Raw genomic sequence first — 15,446 nt, forward strand, 5'->3', positions numbered from 1 at the left:
ACAAGTTATTGGACATTCATATCAGAAATTACATTGAATGCTACATGTTCTTTATGAGCTTCATATAATATATTAAGTATTTAAAAGGTTTAAACTAATGTGTTCCTTTTGTTTCATAACTTAAATTGACATTATAAATTCTGTGTTTGTAACACTAAACTTTTATATTACACAACAGACATTTAAGCTTAAGTTTTTGTGAATATTTGACAAAAATAATTTCAGCCCTATAGTAGTCAAGCAGAAATTATTTAGCACTTGCAGTTGTAATGTAAATGCTAATTATAATTCATTGGCAAACCTTTAAAGATTTTATGTAAGTTGACTTCAAGACATTTTCTCCCAAAACAGTTGTTACATTTCTCCATGTTTCCTGCATGGTAGATTTTGAATTTAGCATCTGACATGTTTTCTCAACTACTGGTTTATAATGAAAACATGTAGGTACTCAAGGGAATGTGTTAAAAGCAAAAATTCTATGATCCTTGAAAGGTAAATGACAGTGCTGAGATTGTTACATCTGGATTAGAAACGTTTCATCTGTTTATCTATCTAAACAAACACAAATAAGATAATTAGGATCCTAACAATGCATGTTTTAAAAATAACAACTTATGGTTTTGATTAGGTCAGAACCCAAATGATTTTTTAAAGTTTTCTTTGTTCCCACAAATGAGTAAAAAGGGATTGACCTTCAGCATCAAATGCCTTTAAGTGATTACAGCAAATGTGGTATTTAATATTTTAAAATTTGAAGGTAAAATTAATCCTTAACTTTAAAAAATCATATTTATACTAAATATGTATATTTATATACATATATACATAAACATTTATGCATATATGTAATCATGTATGATAAAGTTTGCCTAATTATTCAGCTAAGTTTACATCACCATATTTTCATTCTTGTTAGAACAGAGCTAGTATCTTCTGGAACTGCTAACTTGTAACTGTGAAAAATCAATCCTATAGGAAAGTAAAGTGAATCTCTTGGAAAATCACAATTTTATATTTATATTTATATTTATATTTATATATTTATATTTAAAACAAATTTTTAGCATTAGAGTAAGCTGTAAGTTGACTTTAAAATTCAGCTTTGTACATAGATTAGTAAGTTACAGAAGAAATTTCCATGTAAACTAATATTTTCTAAATCATATTAGTTTTAATTCTTAAAAGAAAACTCTTTTGATATCCTGAACAGGAACTTAAAATATTTTGTTTATATGCCAGCTACATGTCTTGATTTTAAATTAGTATAATCATACATTCTTGCTGAATTAATGGTTTCTTTAAATTCTGGTCACATGACTTGCTGTTAAATTAATACAATCATATTCTCTTATTCAGTTAGTAGTTGAGTAGTTGTTTAATTAAACATGCCATTTGTTTACAATGTAGTGTTTCAGAAATACTAGTTCAAAAGGTAGGATAAGAATTTATATCAAACATTTCAATCTGACAAGTGAATTACATTTCTCCCACCATAAAGAGGTAAGCAGAAAACTGTAGCAGTGATGAAAAGACATATTCTTATTACTCAGAGATATGATATGCACTAGTCTACAAAATATGACCTTTTCCACTTCCATGATTAAGACAAAAGCTCTATAACTACTAAAATAAGGACTTGTCTTGATTTTTTGGTATTTTAAATATTTTATTAAAATTGTCATTCCTTTTGTTAGTCAACCTAGAGGGTAAAAAAAGCAGGGTGGATTTTGATACAAAAATCTGGATAAAATGAAACCTATAAATTATTGTACATGTATGAAAAATTATGTCTCAGTAAATACTGTATTGAAAAGTAAAACATACGAACGTCTCCCACTTCCCAAAGCAGAATTAGGAGGATTGTGTCCATTTTTTATAGTTTAGATTTTGTTAAGTAATCTTTGTTATAATTTCTTCTTTACACAGAGCTTTTGTTATTATAGCAAGTACCATTGCTTTTACTATAGTAAAGGCAATCTCCTTTCTGGTTAAATTTATGAAGCGAAAAAAATAACACCATAAAAATTATACATGTAAAGTAAAAAATTTTATGTGATGCTCAATTTGCAAGGAAGTTTGAATAATTTTTTTAAAGCCCTGTGGAAGTAGGAGACAGGTTTTGTATTTTGGTTATTTTTGACATAACCAAAGTATAATACTTATTTTTGAGAAAACATTTCTGATTTTGATTTTCCCACGAGAATTAAAACTTTATATAGGAAAACTAAGATAACTAATGGTTATGCCTGAACTTGTAGTTTGTCAGAAGAAAGCAAATTGATGGTACTACGTCACAAAACATAATCTAATTTTCTATCATTTACTCAAAGTTCAGCTATCATGAACTTGTTAAATGTCTTCAAAATTACTGAAATATTACCTCTAGCCTATGAATTATAATTGTAAACATCTATTCTCTCATTTTTCAGTTGATTCTTTATGAATCCCTCTGTTGTGTTTTAAAAATTATGGTAGGAATATTAATATTAACTAATATTTACTGAGTGATTATTATGTGCAAGATACTTTACATGTGTTTATTTACTGTTTCGATAAATTTGGCCACCTCTGCATACACACACATGTACACACATGTATACACATTATTATGCTCACAATATACTTACATTTCATTGAATAAATTAAAAATATGTATGAAAGAGAAATTAGGAGCCAGTCTTGCATAATTATAGTTCATGAAAAGGGATGTTAAAATGTGGTAAAACCAATCTGGTAATCATTTTATTTTGGCAGTTATATTTTTTTCTCTCCTCAGTGAACCACAAAGAAAGAAGATGGGTATGATTTTTACAGGGGTGAAATAGGTTGTCTGTCAGTTGGGTTTAGGCGACAGTCTGTCTGCAAGCCGTAAGATGATCCGCAGAGCGCCAGAGGAAAGCAGGCAGGATTCCTGGCTTGGAAGAATAGATATTGATCTACCTTAGCCACCTAAACAATGCCTCACCTGTTTGCCTTGTCCATACCTTATTTTACGCAGTCTAATGCTTGTTTTGTTTGACTTTTCTTTTATTTCTCTGGATCTGAGCTTTGATACACTTTGGGGAGTACATAAACACAGTGTTGTACTTGAACATCACCATACTTCTGAGTTCTTTGGTGGTTTAGGACCACCCCTCCCTCTTGAATAGCTCTGTTATTGAAAATTATGAACCAGAGCTAAATTACTAGGCCTCATACAGAAGTGGTTGATCCAACAGCCTAGTGTCCAATAACACTGAATGTGAGATGCTGCTAATTACTGCCCTATGGACTGCGTTTAAAATTTCTTAAATTTCAACTTGTAAAAGGCTTTATTATTATTAATTCTTTCTCTTCTCTGCAGATAGTTGAAAGATAAGTTACTATAGTATTTAGAATTCTATCCACTTATTTTGAAGCACAGCTATGTTACTATGTATTGCCTCAAGCACTAATGAAATACAAAACTACATTCAGCTTCCCAGTAAACTATAATATAAATATTTTACCAGCACTTATTATTAGTTTGCCATTTCCTGCTGACAGCTATTCCAACTTTGCCAGCAGGCACTGGGTCTCACAATTGTATTATGTTTTAAACAAATAGCGACAAACAAAAATTCTTGCAAAATAAATGAACAAGATTTCCTTTGGAAAGAAAAAAAACCCTCTTCCAATGTTAAATGAATATTTCTTTCAAACTCTGACATGTAATATTATTTAATTTGCATATTGCACATTCCACTTTCACTGGAAAACAATTAAGTTAACGAGGAACTAAATAATGTGCGCTCAGGGATAATTTAACATTACTAGTTCTTTGATTTTTTTTAAAAAAACTTTTTGCTATTCTAGAAAAACCTTTATCCTAATACTTGTACTGATAATGAAGGGTTCTGGTTTTCAAATGATGCAATTTAAAGACTAGCAGAGAATAAAAGCATCTTTTCTAGAACCATAAAATGAAAAGTTTCATATAAAACTTTGTGTTTGTTCTGTCCTGCCAAGGAGTACCATAACATTTAGAATGATGAAATCTAAAAATGCTAAGAATATGTCTTGACTTTAAACTGGTATGACTTTCTAAAGACCTTCTATCAGTGATAATCACTCACCAGCAAACACCATCCACTCCTTGCCCTACTCTTGCTTCATCATGCTTAGTGGGATAAAGCACCACTTCTGTTAAATCAAACCCTTAACCTAGTCAACATTTGCCCACCGGCAACTGAATGCAGTTAGAGAAAAAAAAACCCAAAACAACACTGACTGATCTCACCTTAAATTTAGGATCACTTTTCACAAGCGGCTCCTTCATGCTGTCTAGAGATCATACTGCACTTTCCTGGCTCATTAATATTCTATATCTCACTTCAAATCTCTGACACTTCTTTCCTCATCATCATCTAAGCTGTTGACTGCGATTTCTACTCCACTAAGAAAATTGAAGCAAGCAGAAGAGACATTTCATGAGCTCTTACCTCTACATCTATTGATGTAACTCTACATGTGCAAATTTACTTGACTTTTTATTACCATACTCCTAGAAAAGGAGGCCAGCCCTCAACTAGTGTGCTAGATTCTGTCCCGTTGCCACCGACTCTCTGAGGTGGGTCTAGCAATTCTCCTCTTTCCTGCACCATATACGTTTCCTCTGACACTGGATGGTTCACATCAACACATATACATGCTGCTATTTCTTGCATGCCTAAGAAACTCACTTTTGACTTTACTTCCCCTTCTGGCTCATTCCCTTTACAACCTTTCCTTTTCTCTCATTCTTTTTAAAATAAAACTTGAAAAAGAAGTTTCTAAGCATGGTTTCCAATTTCTCCCTCCTATTCTTTCTTTAATCCATTCCAAACAGATTTTTTTTAGCACCAGCATTCTACTGAAATGACTTTTATCAAGGTCAACCATGAACTCCTTGTTGCTAACTCCAGTGGTCTGTTCTCAGGCCTCATCTTACTTGAACTCTTGTTAACATATAACCAAATTGATCACCATCTCCTTAAAGCATTTTTTCCCCCTTTTCTTTACTTGGCTTCCAGAACAACAAACTTGCAGTGTGGTTGTGTTTTATGTTTGTTTTGTTTTCCTCCCTCTGAATGTTCCATCTCAGATTTTTTTTCCTCCCAATTTTCCTGACTTCCAAATGCTGCAGTGTCCTTAGGTTCAGTAAATACATCAATTCTCTTTTCTATCCTTAATAACTACTTTGTTGGACTTAATTCACTATCAAGGCTTCAATTTCCATTGATATAATATATAAGCATATGTTTAATATAGTAATAATATAAAAATATAAATTATGTAAAATATACTTACATATAAAATATAATATATAAGCTGATACACATATATAAAAATATAAATATAAATGATCAGTTCAGATTTCTTTTGTGAATTCCATTATTTACAGCCACCCACAAGACATCTCCACTCAGACAGCAAATTTACATCTTAAGTTCAATGTGTCCAGAAGCAACCTTCTGGGATTCTCCCTCAAGCTGCTCTTCACCCAGTCTCTTCCTTTTCAGGGAAAAGCAACTCCATTCTTCCATTTGCACAAACCAAAATTCCTTAGAATTGTCTTTGGCTGTTACCTCTCTTTCACATACAACATCCAGTTTGTCAGTAATTTCTGTTGGTGCTCTTTTCAAAATGTATACAAAATTCACTCATTTCTTGCCATCCTCATTGCCATAACTCAGGTCCAAGCCACTCCCCATATCTCACTTGGGTTATTACAACAGACTCTGCTTCTGCCCGTGTCTCTCTTTAGCTTTTTTTTTTTTTTAATTCTGCCAGTAGCAAGGATATTTTCAAATCGAACTCACATAATCTCATTTCTCTGCTCAGCCTCCTACTGTTTTCTTATTTCATTCAGGCTAAAAGCCAAAATCCTTACAAAGATATACAAGGCCCTGTGTGACCTGTGTGCTCTTCCTTACCCTTCTGATTTCATCATAACCATTTACCCTCTTCCTCCATTGTTCTCTCTAGCCATTCTAGCTTCCCAACTGTCTCAGTTATACACAGACTGCTCCTGTCACAGGGCCTTTGCATTTCCTCTTCCCTCTGTGGTGAAAGTTTCCCCTCCCTCAGTCATGCAGGCAGCTACACAGGACTCACTCCCTTCCTTTACCTAGAGGACAATGAGTCCTTATAGACCATATGATCAAAATTCAACCCTTCCGCCATGCTTCCTGTGACTCTTCCCTGCTTTATTTTTCTCCTAATCTTTTAACAAATGTATTATTTATGTCACTTGCTGTTTGTCTTTCCTACTAGAAACTCCATGGTATCAGAGCTTTGTCTTTTATCTTAGTTTGTGATAATCTCAGGGCTTATAACAAGGCCCTGGTTGATATAAGTTGTTTAATGAATAGATGGATGAATAAGTAAAGATTTGGGGAGGGCTGCCTAAAGACAACATTTTACTAAGTTTTAATTTTTAAAAATTGTTTACAGATTGTATGGTGTCTGATGGATTGGGGAAGTAATAATTAATGATGTCTTTTTCCTCTCTGATGCTTCTGGTCTGTCCTATCAACAATGCCATGTACTAGTTAATTTCAAAGATTCTGATATCAGGCACGTAATAATCTAATCTTCTTACAGATTCTAGATTTCTCAATTGAAAAAGGATGCTAGTCAGTGGCTATTTATAAACTTCATTTGGATGAATAAGAGTAATTTAAATTTACCTATTCTGAAATGTTTAAAATTACAATCAGAAGGAATGTGTTGATGATCTCTTTCCCCTCTGGACCTTTGTACCTACTTCTCCCTTGGTCCAGAATACTTCGACTCCTTTTTCAACTTTTCAACCTCTCTCCTTGAAGTTTCAGCTTAGCTGTCACTTTCTTGATAAAAATCTTATTTTAACCACCTCCTGCTTTGCAGACTGGGTGAAGTGCTGTATTTGCCTCTATCATGATATGTATCACACTTTGGTGATACTATCTGTTTTTCAGGCTGTCATAATAAATAGACTTTAAACTTATTGAAGGCAGAGCTTTTGTCTTACTTTATTTTGTGTATGTATTATATAATTCAGTGGCCACGAATGAACACACATCTAATAAGGGTCTATTATGCTAGGCACTTCTGCTCTCCAGAGATAGGACTTAATCAGTTAAACTGAGTCTCTTGAGAGAATGAAACAGGGGCTGTGTCTGCTTTGTTCCTTGTTGCATTTTGTGTCTGTGCATAACAAGTATTTAACACAGGGTTGTTAAATGCATTAAGTTCTGTGCGGTGACATTAAGGATAAATACGGGCACGTATATACATATCATTGCTCCCTACAGTCTATAATGGTAAGATTCAAGACTTTGAGATCCATCACCTGAAAAATGCATTCTGTTAACATAGAGCAAACATATCGTGCTGACCTAGGTTTTTGGTAGTTTTCTTCACAAAAATCTTTACCTTTATTATTTGTTTTAGATTCTTGTTCTCTTCTAAAAGCCTGGGAATAACTTGTGATAAAGCTGCATTCTTCTAGGATGTTTTGAGGAAGATCTTATTCCCAAACTCAATTTGAAAAAGCTGATTTGTTAAGTTTGTTTCTTTTAACACTTACGTCAGTACACATGTTTTTATTTTGTCATTATAACAGCATTTTAAGAAATGCCCAATTTCTCTCTATTTCAGCTCCCTATTTGCATCCATAGACTAAGGGGCAGAGAGTGGAAAAGACAAAATAGAGAATGTGGAGAAACTAAGGGCACTCAAAATTCCTTCCACCTACTTTGTTTAATTTGCATAATATGAAAACAAGCATATTACTCAAATGTAGGAACTGGGTTTGTCTTGTTCTATTCTCAAGTGCAAGGTAATTGTCAGGTGAATTAACATCCCTTCCCAAACCCACAAACACACACACATTCATACACACACACAAAATCATTTCACATAGCTGTATCTTAAAATATAATTAATTTAAGGTTAAAAGAATATTCTGACCCATAGATTGGGAGAAAATATCTGTCAATCACATATTTAACAAAGGGCATGTATTTGGAGCATATAAAGAACTCTTACAACTCAACAAGAAAAAGGAGCCCAATCTTAAAATGGGCAAAAGATATGAATAGATGTTTTTCTAAAGAAAACTTTAAGCTGGCCACTTATCATGTGAAAAAATTCCCAACATAATTAGTCATCAGGGAAATGCAAATCAAAACCACAATGAGATACTACTTTTTGCCCATGAGGATGGCTAAAGTAGAAAAGATGGACAATAACTAGTGTTGACAAGGATGTGGAGAAACTGAAACTGATACATTTGCTGGTGGGATTGTAAAATGGCTAAACCACCTTGTATAACAGTTTGTCAGTTCCTCAAAATGTTAAACACAGAGTTACCAGATGACCCAGCAATTCTATTCCTATGAACCCCAAAGAAACAAAAACATACGTTCACTCAAAAACTTGTATACAAATATTCATGGCAACCTTATTTATAATAGCTTCATGTTGAATGAGTAGACTTGCTTTTGAGAATTTAGGAACATTAATTACATTTTACAGTTTAAACAAGTCTCTCAATCGCCTCTTACCTACCCAGCATTGCTACTCCTCCCTCCTCTCCATTTTCAGAAGAGTAACTAATTGTGATAAAGTGAGACACTTTGTAGTGAAAAGGATACAGTTTTAATACCTTTAAAATATTTCAAAAAGCAATACAATTAGCTAAGCACTTATGTTTTATTAGTAATAGCAAGCAAAATTAATAAGTAAATTCAACTAAAAATGATTATGTGTCAGAGTGTATAGTTTTTACATTGACATTTCACATAATCTGACTTTGCTTAGAAGAGAAATCACTCGGCTGTTAAAATTACTTTTAAAGAGCTGTCAAAATTGGAAAACCTGCTGTCAAGAATATGATGAGAAAAGTTTAAAAATGGTAAAGTATGTTGACTTAGACAAAAAATATTACATTCATAGAGGAAAACTTGAATATTTATCATTATCTTCAAAAGTGGTGATTTTTCCCCCTGAAATCGGACATCAGTTTTAAAATTTGTATTCTGACACATGAAATTTATATTTGTACCACAATTAGAACAATTCTAGGGGCTAGAAAATGCTAAAATATTGATGTCATCTATATGCCTTCTTACTACTATATGTTACTTTTTTAATTGAAGAGGAATTTTAACCCTTATCCTTATTTTTGGCATCTCCGACTTTTTTTTTTTCTTGATTTTTTTTGGGAGGGGGGTGATAATTAGATTTATTTATTTATTTTGAATTTCTTTTAGAGGACAAACTGGGGACTGAACCCAGGACCTTGTGCATGCTAAGCATGTACTCTACCACTTAAGCCATATCCTCCCCTGTATCTCTGACGTCTTATACCCTTATTTATCAAATAAATATATTTTAACTAATGGAGGAATACAAACCTATGTTTTCTGGAAAGTTTGGTAAGACTTTATATGTTTATTCTACCTATTAAAAGTGTAAAAAATTATCTCCCATATGTCAGATGCTCTGTTATGTGCCTCATTGTGTGCCACTGAGATTTCTAATTTCAAAATGATTTAACTTGAGACTTCATGCTAATCTTCACTTAAAGATGAATCCTTCCAACTCTTTCATAATGTAATTCAAAAGACATAAATATTTGAAGGCATTCAAATTGAGGGTGGATAGACTGGTAAAATTAAAGCATCTTTTAAACTCTTTCCATCTTAAAATGAACAAACGCTTTCAGTAAGTTAAACCTTGAAAGGTTCAATTTCTCTTTGAAATAAAGAGCCACTAGGACTCTCCAGAATATTCTAAGCATTTGATTATGGCCTCCTAATAAAAATGAATAAGGATTTATGTCTAGATGAATAAAATATGTAAGTATAAAATAAAATACAAGATTTTCCCCCAGTTGTTTCCACTTTCCATTTATTTATCTATAAATAATATATAAATTGAAGTTGATTATGTTAAGTAACAATTGTATTGCAAATCTGTTCTACTTGTGTGACCTTGGGTATTTGCCTCTTTTTCCATATGTAAAATACAAGTAATTGTAGTACCACTTGTCTGGCACATTCACAAAAATTTTATGAGAATTAGTATGCAAATAATTGTGAAAACTTTGTAAATGTAAGTTTAAACAGCCCTATTTTATTTTATAAAGAAGATAAACAAAGTAAAGATATAGCTATAATGGAGTGGATTATTTGAGCTAGAATTGTAGAAAAAAAATTTCCCTGCAGAAAGAGTAACAATATAATTGTCCATGATGAGCAAAGACTATTTTATGATATCTACTATTTTATTGCTTATGTGAAATAATTTAGGACTATTAGATTTCCTAATATTTATATAACTTTATATTTTAACACTACTAAATTTAATCATCAAAGTTTTAAAAACTGAACTTCACACACCACATAATATATGCATCCTAAAACATACAAGCTTAAATAATAAAGGTACTTACAAACATTGCCACAAGTGAGATAAATGTAATTCCATGGCATTAACTTGAAATGCCAGTATAATTTTAGGGGATGTCAACTATATAGGAAACTAAGTGTGAAGCTTGCAAATTTAAACACACTGAACCTGAATATATAAGCCTTATTGGTCTCAGAACCATGCTGACATACCCTTACTACTCACATGTATAAGAAACTACAAATTTAGAACTCTAACTGGTAATCCAAAATACAGTATGTGTACATTGGAGAAAAGTTTGTGCTGCTATGGGAACTTTGGCTTTTGTTTACATTATATTGTAAACTATATTATGTGCCTTGGTTCACTTTAATGACTACCTTCATATATTGCTAATTATACTATTTTCCCTCATTCACTCTGATGGTTAACTCCTCAAGGTTAATATTGCTCATCTTTATTGAGTTAGTTCATATTTTTCTTGAATACAGAAATATGAACTTACATTTACCTTCATTTGTGAAAATTGCATTATGCATGTAACCATCACCTGTTCATTACTTTCAGTAAAAAGAGTTTTAGCTTTTATAAAATTTGCAAAATCACATTTATGAAAATTATAAGCTTGACCTTGTTTATCTGTAGAAACAACATATTCCAAATGTAGGAAATAAAGTTTGTGAATATTTTTATTTGCAGCATAAAAATATATAATTTCTTTATTCAAAATTTCTTGCAGCATTGCGAAAGTGGAAATCTAAGATATTGAAAATTATTTACATTTTTAAATGTATATGCAAAGATATGATGAAATATTCACTATGTGTATACAGAATCCCCTCTGAGTTAGTAAGACTCTATAGAGCTAAGTAATGTGTTATATTACAAATATGCCTATAGAAAATAAATTGAATCTCAAGCTTTTAGTTACCTTTCCATATTTTATATTAAAAAACTTGAAAATCAGAAAAAAAATTCAAAATGAAAACTCTGTATTGGTTATTTTAATTAAGATAAACTGAGCCTAGTATGTTTATTCTGAAATGATCACTGCACTCCTACTATGCGCTAGACATGTGCTGGGCATTCATGATAAGATAGGTAAGCTCTCACGAAATTATAAGCATGTAAAGAAGCAATTACACGATAGTTTTTTAAATTCTGTATTTTATAAAGCTTTTGCAAAAACCCTTAATTTTTTTCCCCTTCTGGATCTTATTTATTGTATTTGAGATGATACAACAGGTGCTTTCTGAGCTACAAAGGATAAGAGAAAATCCTCTAATTACTAAATGACAAAAGTAAAGGGTGTAACATTTTTCACAACGGTGTGAACCACATACTCAGAAACAGATGTGAGTTTACTACAAATGATCTAATTCCTAGTCATCTATGGCTACTTTTATAACTTCATGCAGATAATGAGTTAAGCCACAATGCACTATAATATTTGGCAGACTTTAAGACAAGTATCTTATATAATTACAAAACAGATTTTAATATCCAAAGAAGCAAGACTTGCAAGTAGGTGTTTTAACCATACTCTACAGCTACAAAGTTCTATTCTTGATAGCACTTGCCCTTTTAGGGGAGTCTCCCAGTTTCCAAAGGATAAAAGCAGAGAGTAGAATCAGCAGCATAACACATACACAGAAGTCCATATTGTAAAGGCTATAAAGATATATAAAGTGAGAAGATGCCTCTGATCCTTCACACTGCATACAAATTATGTGAATTGTGTTGCCTATCTCTTGTCATGTTCTTTTCTGTTGGTCAAATACTAAGCAACTACGCTTCCAACCGGAGGGTCTACAGAGTTGCAGTCTGTTGAAAGGGAACAAATGGACGGGAAAATCTTTGAAATAGTCAAAGCAGGACTCTAGTTGTCTTTAAGGATGCCCAGAGAGATGACTTCTTGACTGCTGATGTTGCTGTGATATATATTCTGGTGTGAAAAGTAACATTTGGTGGCTTAAATGGATAATCAGGTGAACATGTGCTATCCAGAAAAAACACACCACCTTCATACACAGAACCTGATGGACCAAATAGGTATGGTCAGTCTCCATTCGTAGATGCTAACTCTTTTAGATCTAGCACTTCCTTTAGGAGAAGGATCAAAGTTGATTTCAGCTAGGTCCTTCTGAATTCTTTTTGCGCTAGTGGAACATTTGGGGTGGTTTTGCTGTGGAGCTTAATGTTTTTATTTTGCTGGATGGTAGAAGGTTTTCTTTTTTCCTTGTTCCTTAAGCTCTGCAGCTGCGTCTCTCTGGTCTGCATCGGAACTAACACTCCTGGTGCTGGTGCTGTCATGATGGGATCTTTGCTTATTATTGGACATCTTGTGACATTACTTTTTGAAAAAATCGACCGTGTACCTGGCCTGCTAATGCACTCTTACAGTGTGAGGGCAGGAGAGAGGGGGAAAAAAAAGCCTTTCTTAGGATAGTGGAGGCAGCTAAAGGTGGGAGAGTGAGGGAATAGGGGGTAAAAAGCCAAGGAAGCTTGGGCGGGGGATTGTGGAACATTGAAAGTAGAAGGGGATTGTGCTCCTTAAGATTTTTTTCCAGAGGAGTTATTATTTTTTAAGGGCAAGGTCACTGACTGTGTTTGGGGGCAGGTAGGTTTGGGCTGAGGCAGGGATACTGGAGTTATGGATGGTTGACACTCTGCCATTGTCAAAACCCGTGGCACAAAAACGAACTATAATGTATGCAAATAAAAAATCATTTAGAAGGTTGACAGATCCCAGAATGTAATGCATACTGTGACAAAACAATCTAATCATAAAACAAGTACAAAACAATCTCACTAAAGGAATGGGGAGAAAAGTTGTTGGCTTAATTAAATTTGGAAATGAGTAGAGATACAAGACTAAAGGCAAAGGAAGAAACTCACATAAACTGTGTGCTTTAGTTAATTTTGTTTCCCATGGGGGTATGGAATAAAAATGCTGAAGCCACCATGCCTATATACTAGAATTGAGCAGAGAGGTAGATGGAAGGCAGATGGTGAGAGCCAAGTCTCTTATTGCTAGAGCTGGAGGATACAAATAAAAAAGGCTAGAATGATCCATTTGGAAATATCAGTTGGAGATATCAGCATAAACTCATTTTTAGCTTACTATAGATTCAGAAGGACACAGGTAGAATACTTATAGACAAAGGCACACCTTGTTTTATTGTGCTTCACTTATATTGCTTTTTTACAAGTTGAATGTTTGTGGTAACCCTGTGCTGAGCAAGTTTATCGGTGCCATTTTCCCAACAGAACTTGCTCACTTCATGTCTCTGTGTCATATTTTGATAATTCTCACAGTCCTTCAAATTTGTTCATTGTTGGTGTCTTTGTTATGGTGATCTGTGATCAGCAACTCTTGATGCTACTACCACAACCTTCTGAAGGCTCAGATGATGGTTAACGTATTTTAGCAATGAAGTATTTTTTCATTAAGGTATATATACTGTTTTCTTTAGACATAATGTTATTACACATTTACTAGATCATAGCATAGTATAAACATAACTTTTATGTGCATTGGGAAGCCCCCAAGTTTGTGTGATTTTCTGTATTGTGATATTTGCTTTATTGCAGTGCTCTGGAACTGAATTTGCAATGTCTTCAAAGTATGTCTGCATATTTATATACAAAGGTTAACGTACATCCACGTATTTTCGTATTCAGTTAGCTATGAGAGCCCAGAAGCAAGGACACCTAGTAGCAACAAATAACACTTAGCATCCAGATCTTGGTTTCTAGAACCATTCTCCAATGAAAGGAACTAAGGATCCTTGGAGAAATGGCTGATTCTAGGCCTGGGGCAGGAAGTATACAAGATGAGCTGGGAGAACCTTGTAGCGTCAGAAAGTAAGGAAGTGCTCAAAACACACACATACACATAATGATGAGAATATGTCAAAGGGATACAGAAGCCCACTAAAAGAACTTTCAATAGCCAGAGCTGGAATGGTTTAAGTAACCAAATAATAGAGTATTGAACTATAACCCAAAGTACAAGATATATACATATCCATGAGTCCATACTGATAAATAAATGAGCAAATAAATAAATGAGAGAGAACAGACACATTTCCTGTGCAGTAGAATTTTAAATAATTTATGTCGATACTATATCCTCAAGAAGATGGAGCATAACTTCTCACTTCTTAAGTATGGGCTATACACAGGTATTTCCTTTGAAAGGGTATAGTATGGAAAGGAAGAAAGAAGAGTAACTTTCAGTGGAGAAATCTGAAACACTACCTCAACCAGGTAACCAAGATTAATATCAACAGTGAAGAATCATGTTGATAATAGTATTTTTGGTAAGAAGTGATGAGAATAGCACTTTTCCTCTGTGATATTTCTCTCCAAAACACCTAACACCAGTGTAATCATGAGAAAACAGACAAATCTCAATAGAAGGACATTAAAAAAGTACCTGGCCAGTTCTACTATAGTCTATCAGGGTCATCAAAAACAAGGACAGTCTGAGTAACTGTCACAGCCAAGAGGAGCTTAAGGAAAACTGACAACTAAATTAATGTGATATCTTGAATGGAACTCTGGAACAGAAAACAGCTTTTGGTAAGCACTAAGGAAATCTGAATAAAATGTGGATGCTAGTTAGTAATAATGTATCACTATTTGTTCATTAATTGTGATAATGTATCATACAAATGTAAGCTATTTATAATGGAAGAAATGGTATGTGATATATGGACATTCTCAGTACTATCTCTGAAATTTTTGAGTAAATCTAAAACTATTCCAAAATAAAAAGTTTATTTAGACAAACTCTTACTAAACACTCTACTGGATCCCATTCTTGCATTCTACCAAGCCAGGCTGAGTTTTCCAATTTTTATTTCTATTGAACCTTCTCTGTCTGCTGGTCTGGCTTAGTCAGAATCAACTCTCACCCAGGGTAAGAGGAATGTGAAAGCACCTTAAGCTGACAGAGTCAATTGCTTCAGGTTTTCTTTTTAGAAATTTCTGGTGCTGTGTATCAGTCCTGTCTCTTCTGTTCTTTTCCCTTGGTTGCTTTA

At 33.4% G+C, this 15,446-nt stretch overlaps 1 pseudogene; it reads right to left on the minus strand.

The window, feature by feature from the left end:
• Nucleotides 1–12,142: 12,142 nt before the first annotated feature.
• Nucleotides 12,143–12,739, minus strand: LOC105094206 (ubiquitin-conjugating enzyme E2 E3-like; annotated as a pseudogene).
• Nucleotides 12,740–15,446: the final 2,707 nt, after the last annotated feature.

Source organism: Camelus dromedarius, chromosome 5 (assembly GCF_036321535.1).
Source record: "Camelus dromedarius isolate mCamDro1 chromosome 5, mCamDro1.pat, whole genome shotgun sequence".
Lineage (NCBI taxonomy): Eukaryota > Metazoa > Chordata > Mammalia > Artiodactyla > Camelidae > Camelus > Camelus dromedarius.